This window comes from Lipotes vexillifer, unplaced genomic scaffold (genome assembly GCF_000442215.2).
Source record: "Lipotes vexillifer unplaced genomic scaffold, Lipotes_vexillifer_v1.1 scaffold474, whole genome shotgun sequence".
In the NCBI taxonomy this organism is placed as follows: domain Eukaryota; kingdom Metazoa; phylum Chordata; class Mammalia; order Artiodactyla; family Lipotidae; genus Lipotes; species Lipotes vexillifer.
In genome coordinates this window covers 961,062-970,400 of record NW_006772385.1, presented here as the reverse complement: position 1 = coordinate 970,400, position 9,339 = coordinate 961,062, and positions in this window count along the sequence as shown.

Genomic DNA, 9,339 nt, shown 5'->3' with positions numbered 1-9,339 from the left:
AGCATTAATGCAGCATCTGTAGCTCCACCATGATAGCTTCCTTCCTTTGGATCTCAGTGGAATTTCCTCTTGAGCTCATCCCTCATATTTTAATATGTACAAATGGCCAGGAAAGGCCATGCTGTTAGCTTGATTAACTAATAACCTCAACTACTGGATTGCACCATCAGTAATTTGAAGTGACTACCAGCTGAGACCAAGAGAGGTCTGACAAATGGGAGTATCTGGGGAGGAAGAAGGAAAACCAAGGTAGCTCTGCTTCCTCTACCCTTATCCAGGGCTGGCTGGTCCTGTCTATGCCCCTCAGAATTACTGCCCATGACTGCCCTCCTGCATGTTGTAGAGTCCAGTTCAGAGAGTCCATCACTGCATTCGAGGTGAAGGGGAAAAAGTAACTTCCAATTAGTGTTAAGCTCTCAGAAGAAGAGGTGATGTCCACATCTCATAAGTTAAAATGTGGGGTTGCACTCCTCTGTGTTTATTCCGGTGGGTAGGGGGTGGGTTGGTTCTGTGATTTAGCAGGAGGGAGTATCCCAAGAAAAAAGAGAAGTCACCGGGTGCTAGGGAACTTGCAGTTGCTGTCAGAATGTTGTTTCACTTGTCACCAAGTCATAAGAAGTCTATAAACTGAAACCGTGGGTTATTTAACAGCTCCTTCCGGGACTGAGTCCTACTCAGCAGATATCAGCCAGGCCTGTAAGGCTCTGGGAAATGTCTTTGCTTTGAGAAAAGTGGTTGTATTACTTGGAGAGAGAATATTAGGGACATGTGTTATGTCTACTTGGAAAGGGCTGGCTGCTCTTGGAGTGCAGCCAGGCCTGGAGACCAAAGCTCTGGGCAGTTCCCAGGCTGGCCCAGTCTCAGTCCTGGCCCTAACAACCTCAGCTCTGATGTCCTTTTGTAGTTCCCAGAGACTTCTTGGTCTGGCCTCAGCTTTTTGGAGGGCAAAGGTGTGCTGGGGTTGGGTGTAGCTCTCCCTCCGTTAGGAAGGGGCACGACTGCTGTGCTGGGATTCTGATTCACAACTGTGCAGGGAGGTCATCTGTCCTGTGCCCTCGTTGTTTTGCTATGTGCTGAGTTACTGTCCCCTACTGAAGTGGAAAATTCCATGCATTTTAGGAGTGGCTTCTCCTGAGACAACTTCCCTTCCTTGGGGAAGACTTCCCTTCCTTGGGGAAGACTCCCCTTCCTTGGGGACCAGCCCTCTCCCCACATCCCCTTTCCTCTGGTCTCCAGGCCTGGAAGAGAGTGCCCGAGCAGCTGGGTTGGTGATGCCATCTTACTTGGCTGGTCTCGAAGGAACCCCGCACCCTGCGTGGCAGGGCTGGGGAGGTTCCCTCTGGCTGAGTTTCAGTGCTTTATCTCTTTTCTATCTGTGGGGTAGGCCTTCTATGCTGGTGGCTGCTGGTTCTGCTTTACAGTTAGGAAACTTCAACTTATCAGCAAGGAGCACCGAGTTAATTTATTCTGAGTCATTTGAACCATCTTTGATTTCTCCAAAGGTCTCATTTCTCTTGAGTTCAGTGTCATAGACAGAAACTAAGCATGCAAAACCACTGGCTGGTTCCTTCCACTCTTTTTTCCTCAAAATTAAGGTACTAATAACCCATTTGAAAGCATCACAAGTAATGGTAAGACCAGGGGATTCTGCGGGCCTGGCTCTGACATATTTTACCTCTCTTCCCTGCCCTTTTGGCTACTTATTTGCAAAAAAATTTTACTTATTTGTCTCTCTGAACTACACCTCATGTGTGTTCTCCTCAGCAAGCTGAATCCATGAAGGCAGGGAAAGTTTCTTTAGTCTTCATGGTGGAATAATTTCCATGATATGCTTTAGACATGTTGAACACTCTGTAACTGAGCCATTGGGGTTTATTATTCCTGAAGGAAGGTCCACCTGGATTGATTAAAAATATTACAGAAGAAGTCAGATCCAGGTAAGCAGGTCAAAGAATCACAGGTAATTTCTTCAAGCTATTGAGCTCTATGTACCTACGTATAGGTATGAGTAAATGTAGTGCAGAGTCCTTGACCTGCAGACCATAGCCACAGCTTCAGGCGGTGCTGTCCTCACTGTGGCCTTAGAGAGGCCTTGGGACCTCAGGAAAAGCTCGGCTTATGGTCTGCTATCACTTTGGTCTGCCAGGCCTGTAGCTCCCCCTGTGCTGTGGGGTCTCCACAGTGGTCTGTGTCTGAGCACAAGTATTGTGTCTCTCAAGGGCTCCGTGGGATGATGACCCACTCTGGAGGCCATGTTTCTTATGTGCTACTTTCCTGTGGGTGAGAGGTGGTGACAGGAGGAAAGGCGTGATCTACTATACTTGTTTGCTTGTCAAGTGATCAGGATGCATGGAAATGGTGTTCTCCACTCTGGCATTTGAAACTGTATTTTGGTGATACTTTTCTTGGGAGGTGATGAACTTTTAGAAAGGAAGACTGCATCCCCAGAGGTTTGTTTGGAGTCTTGGTACTTAAGCAGTTGCTGCTAACTGCCTCAGATTCTGTTGTCCAAGGACAATCAGCAAAGAGGCTGTAATATATATTCCTTTCTCTGTGTTAAATTTGTTCACTGTGGCCCCAGTTAGGTGTCAGAAGAGATTTAGGTTCTGGGCTTTTTCCATCTGATACTGCACGGCCACTCTGTTGGCCAGGCATGTAAAGATCCCTCTGGCCTTCCTGGCTTGTCTTAGATTGCAGGATTCAAAAGGAACTTGGGGCTTTTTGCTACCAGCAAAATCCTTTGGCCACCTGGAGGATCTGGGGCAAAGTACTCTCCCATCTCAGGGCTCCATTAGAGAGATTTCTGTAAATTCCCTCCTCGCTCCAGCATTCTGTGATCCCGTGGATGTACATTAGCTATGCTTAATAATCCAGAGCCTACTCTTAATGGAACTATAGGAGTGGGAGACTCTAAATAAGAAATAGTTCTTGAAAGTCCAAAAGTCTGATTCTGTCTTCTAGTTCACACCCAAAGACCAGCTGTGGCTGGTTGAGGTGCCACCCATTTTGATATGCCCTGGATCTTTGTGGCCTCAGGCAGACTAAACTGATTTGGAAGACGCCAAAGCCCAGACATATCAATGCAAGGAGGTAGCAGATTTCTTAGTTATCATATAAGCAGGAACAGATCAATATTTTAAAATTTAACTTAAAAAAAATTTATTTATTTTGTTGTGCCGGGTCTTAGTTGCAGCAGGAGGGCTCCTTAGTTGTGGCGCCAGGGCTTCTTAGTTGTGGCATGCAAACTCTTAGTTGTGGCACGCATGTGGAATCTAGTTCCCTGACCAGGGGTCGAACCCTGGCCCCCTGCATTGGGAGTGTGGAGTCTTATCCACCACGCCACCACGGAAATCCCAATTTGTTTTTAACTTAAAAAAAATTACCCAAGTAATACATGTTCAATGTAGAAAATTGAGAAAATAGAGATAGGCAAAAAAAATTTGCACAATAATCTTATCACCCAGGGGTAATCACTGATTATGCTGTAATCACTCTTGTCATTTACACAGATAGTTATACATCTATCAGTGTATAGGAAATAGCAAAATACCATACCATACATAGTGTTTTATAACCTGCTTTTTTTTTTGCGGTACACGGGCCTCTCACTGTTGTGGCCTCTCCCGTTGCGGAGCACAGGCTCCGGACGCGCAGGCTCAGCGGCCATGGCTCACGGGCCTAGCTGCTCCGCGGCATGTGGGATCTTCCCGGACCGGGGCACGAACCCGTGTCCCTTGCATCGGCAGGCGGACTCTCAACCACTGCGCCACCAGGGAAGCCCCCCTGCTTTTCTTTTTTTTTATACTGCTTTGAATGCATAACATCCTGGGTTATTCTCTGAGTAGAGATGATGTAAACCATGGCTACAGCTAAACCAGTCAGAATTGTGAAGGGAAACATCAAATGAGGTTTATTGATGACTGCTGCAGATGCACTGTTCCCTGTTCCCTGGAAAAATAGTTCATATCTTAATGGGGATAAGATGTATTTAAAACATTCACTGAGTTTCCCAGGGGTTAACTTATCAATTGTTTGTGGAGTAGCGTAATCTGTAAATCAGTAAGTCGTGCTGATTATTTGGCATCATGAAAGTGAAATTTGCAGTTCAACCGATGCTTGCTTTTCATCTGGTTCTGGTAATTTGACATAGCCAAGCTGCAGTTGGCCCTTGTGCACGGCATTGATCAGTAGCCCATTGCTCTTGGTTTTAGGATGTCTGGGGAGTCATCAAAGGTGTCATCATCTCTTCTCATCTTGTGTGGCTCATTTCCCCTAGTACCTTGAGATTCCTTACAGGAGTCTGTTCTACAGAGAAAGAAAAATGTACATCTTGATAAGGAGTTTATAGTCTTGCAACATTTCTCCCCTTTCCAACTCCAGTTCTGGTTGTGTTTCCACCTATTAGGATTGTGTTGCTTGTGCAAGGAAACTGCATTTCCTGTGGGAGCTGAAAGTTAGACCTACCGCAAAGAAGATGCCCTCCCTTGATGATGGTTGGGGGATGTGTTTGGGTAAGAGGTAGACAGCCCTGGTCTCTCCTGCGGACTCTGAGATGCTGGAATTGGCTGCTACTGGGTATTTCAGCCCTCTGCTGCTGATTTCTTTAAAAATACAATCAGAAGCACCTATTTGGGAGAGTTTGGATATACAGGGCAATGTCCTAGGAGGACTCCTGGCCCTTGGATTCCATAACCACAGTATAGTTTTCCTTCTAAGGTATTTCAAGTAATTGAGGATTGACATGGTGGTGGGAGGGGGATCAATCAGATATTTGTTGAATGCTAAGTACTGGCCTAGATGCTTTACACACATTAGTTCATTTAAATTCCACTCTATAGAATTGGCAACTATTAGCTTCATTTTATGGATGAGGAAACTGAAACTCAGAGACATTAAATGACATACCTGAGATCATTGAGGCTCCTGGAACTGTGAAGAAGCTTCCTGGTGTTTGGGAGAAGTAAGATGTGCTGGTTAGGTTAGGTGTAGTGTTGGCAGGTAAAATACAGGATGCCCAGATAAATTTCAGATATACGACAGATTATTTTTAAGTATGAGTATATTCCAAATACTCCATGGAGCATACTTATGCTGTAAATGTATTCCTTGTTCATCTGAAATTCAGATTTAGTTGGGCATCTTGTATTTTTATTGGTTACACCTAACAATCCTTGTTTGTAGACAAGATTATGGAGGGTGGTTCTGAAAGCTAGGGGGAAGTGAAGGGAATAGGGAGCCAGGAAGATAGTTTGAGGAGGGCAGTGACATGATGAAAGTGTTTAATCTTAATGAACAGGACGAAGTCCCCAGGGGATTGGAGAGGGAAGGTGGGTTTGAAGGCTGTTGAGGAACCATCTCAGCACAAGAACAGCGTGGAGCCCAGGCAGAGGTGTGATGGTTCAGCCTCAAAGGACCCCACTGTGTTCCTCTCCTCCTCACTCTGCCTTCAGTGATTCCTGTTGGGAGCTTTATATTAGACAGGGCAGTAGTGGTTACACTACGGAAACTGGCAAGTGCTAGAAACCGGGGCCCCCAGAAAACTAGTCATTAAATATCTTCCAGCCCGCCTGTGGGCTTAAGGGGATAGAATGATATTTTAAAGGCCAAAATCAGTGCAATCTAGAGACTGGTTATTATATGGGTACTATGTAGGGAGTATAGGGAAAGCATACATCAAAGGTTATTTAAGCTTACATTTCAAAGGCAATTGGCCATAAAGCTTTTTAAGGAAAGAAATTGTTCTGGTCAAAGCATGCTGCTCCTATGTCCCCAAATGAAGGCTGCTGTATCTATAAACAAGTTGACACAGACTACAAGCTGAGTTTGGGAGAGTAAAGATGTGCACAGGGCAGAATGTTTGTTCTACAGTGTTAGATACCCTTGTGTTTCCCCAGCCAGGTACTGGCTCATGCCTTAGTGGATCAGGGCAGACCCTGAGCCAGGCTCTTGAGCCATGGCCAAGTTAGGGACTGAAGACTGGTCACTTTGAGAGAATTAGACACAGCAAGGCGGCAGCCCATGGGCTTAGGGGTCTCTGCTTTGTCACCGTTCCATCTCAACCAGAGCAGATGAATTAAGATTCTTGCTCTGGGGCATTTAGTGGACAGGATGAAGAAAGCCCTGAAGCATTCATAGGGTCCCCAAAGATTGCTGCTTATGTCATAAGTTTTGCTCTTAACTACCAGAATCACAAGGAATCACTTCTACTGTTATTCTTGGCATCGCATCTTATTGTACTGCATCCTTCTTTTGATTCATCTCCGCTACAGTTCTGTTGCATATTTCTAGGACATTGCGTTAGGAAAACAAACGGTGCCATTAAATCCAACCCCTACTGCCTTCTAACAGAACCCGCCTGATGACTGGAACGTGTTGATACTTGACTGTGTCATAGCCAAACTTCAGAATATTGAGTAAAACATAAAATTCCCTGACAGAAACTTGGTTTCACTACATGGCACAGCTCCCAGGCAGGTCACATTATGCTCTAGGCTACAATTTTCCCCTTCTCTCCAAAGGATGTAAGTCTTTTCATAACAGTTGCAGTGCAGGGTAGAATGACATCTTGCAGATGCCATGACGTCTCTCTGTTCTGAACTTCCACTAAGACTCAGACTATGCCTTGATCCTCCGGGAAGCCTTTGCTGACCCATTTCCAGGAATAGTGAGGGTTCTCCTCTGGGTTCTCCTGCAGTGTCATTTACTGTACTGATCAGTTTCCAGGCAGTGTAGTGATGGCACAGGCTCTGGAGCCAAACTGCCTGGGTTCAAATTACTGTTCTGTACTCTGCAAGCTGTGGTCAGCTGGGAAGTTATTGACCATCCAGGCTTCATTTTTCTCATTTACAAAATGGGGGGTAGAAATTGTACCTTCTGTTATACAGTTGTTGGAACCTATGTAAAGTGCTTAGCATGCTGCCTGGCACATTAGAGGGGCCAGATAAACATTACTATTGCTTTCTCTGCAATTGACTGAGAATTTCTTTCTTTCTTCCTTCCTTCCTTCCTTCCTTCCTTCCTTCCTTCTTCCTCCCTCCCTCCCTCCCTTCCTTCCTCCCTCTCTTCCTTGTTCCCTCCCTCCCTTCCTTCCTTCCTTTCTTTCTTTTCATCTGCACCATGCGGTTTGCAGGATCTTAGTTCCCGGACCAGGAATGACTGAGAATTTCTTGAGGGCTTCATCTTTCAATGCCAATGAATAGCACAGTTTTAAGCACTAGGTGCTCAGGGCTGACAAGTGAGTGAGAGGTGAGTTCTCCTTTCAGATGACTTGTCAAAAATAATCATCAAGTGTTTAGAAATAAAAAACAGTTTAATTCGTGAAATTTTCTTTGTAGGTTTGCTTTTTAAAAGTCATATAAAATATGCTCACTTGATTTTTATTTTTTAAAAAATATTTATTATTTATTTAATTTACTTTTGACTGCGTCGGGTCTTATTTGCGGCACGCGGGATCTTCGTTGAGACATTGCAGCACGCAGGCTCTTCGTTATGGCGCGTGGGCTTCTCTTTAGTTATGGTGTGTGGGTTTTCTCTTCTCTAGTTCTGGTGCGCAGGTCCCAGGGTGCGTGGGCTCTGTGGGTGTGACGTGCGGGTTCCAGAGTGCGTAGGCTCTGTAGTTTGTAGGATGCAGGCTCTCTAGTTGAGGTGCGCGAGCTCAGTAGTTGTGGTGCGCCAGGTTAGTTGCTCCACGTCATGTGGGATCTAAGTTTTCTGACCAGGGGTCGAACCTGCATCCCCTGCATTGTAAGACAGATTCTTTACCACTGGACCACCAGGGAAGTCCCTCACTTGATTTTTAAATCAAAGACTATAATACTTTATCCAACAATTTAAAAATATATATGGATGGATATTTGTTCCATATTGCAGGCAGTACTGTTTACTAAAAGAAGCATGGATTTCACAGACAGACTTGGTTTAAATCCCAGCCCCATCAATTTACTGCTCACATGGCTTTGGGCAAAGCCCTTCAGTTCCCTGTGTCTGAGTTTCCTCATTTGTAAACTGCGGCAAAGACAACTTTCCTTCTCACGGTGGTTGTGGGAATTAAATGAAGTCACACCCGTAAAGCAGGGTTGTTGGTATATACTAAATTGTCAGCAGATGCTAATTTTTTTTTTTTTTTAAATTTTAGTTGTTGTATTTAACAGAGGTGTGGCAAGGGAAAGAAGGGAAGAGAAGGGAAACAGAGAAAAGGATCAAGGTAGACAAAGCACAAAGAAGGAAGACAGTGAAAAAAATAGAAATGGCCACCAGAAAATTGGTTTTAAAATATCATATTTTTTTTTTTTTTTTTTTTTTTTGGCATGGGTAACACATAGCCATGGCATGAAATTCAAAAGGTTCTAAAGGATACTCAGTGAAAAAGAAGTCACTTCCACGTCACTTGAGCCAACTAGCTTACCTCTTTAGGGGTAACTACTTGTACTAGTTTTTTTTTTTGGTGATTCCTTCCAGAAATACTCCAAACGTACACTGATAAACAAACTGTTCTTATATCCCATCATCTTTTTTTCGGCCCTGCCGCGTGGTATGTGGGATCTTAGTTTCCCGACCAGGGATCAAACCCATGCCCCGTGTAGTGGAAGCGTGGAGTCTTAACCACTGGACCGCCAGGGAAGTCCCAATATTTCCCATGATTTAATTTTATTCTTCTACGTAAATCGCGGTACACGGATGACAATGTTCTGCTCCTTGCTTTCTTTATTGAACGTGTTTTAGCAATCACTCCTTTGTGGGAGATACAGGGCTGCCTCCTTCCTCTTAGCCCTCGTATTCCATTTATTAACCAGTTCCCCACTGATGGAATTTTAGGTTGTTTCCAATCTTTGGTTATTACAGATAAAACTACAGTGAATAAGTTTTTTCATGCGTGATTTCACACACGTGAGTGTATAATGGGATAGTTTCCTAGAAATGGAATTGGTTACTCAAAGGATATGGGCAATTTTGCTAGAGACAGATAGAGGCTGTACCCATTTAACGTTCCCTCCAGCAAGGTGTGAGAACACCTGTTTCTCATACTGTTGTCAGCACGTGATGCTATCAGTCTTGATCTTTGCCAGACTGATGAGGGAAAAACATGTCTCAGTGTAGTTTTAATTTGCATCTCTCATTATAAGTAAGATGGACCATCTGGAAAGCTATTTGAGAACCATGTTTATGTCATTTTCCACGAACTCTACGCTTATGTCCTTTGTTTGATTTTCTGTTATTTTTTGATCCTTTTCATATTGATTTGAAGGAGCTCTTGATATACTCCAAAAGGTAAACTTTTGTTCTTCATGTGTATTTTTATTTTATAATTATCCTTATATTAGTTTATAGAGTGTTTTTCTT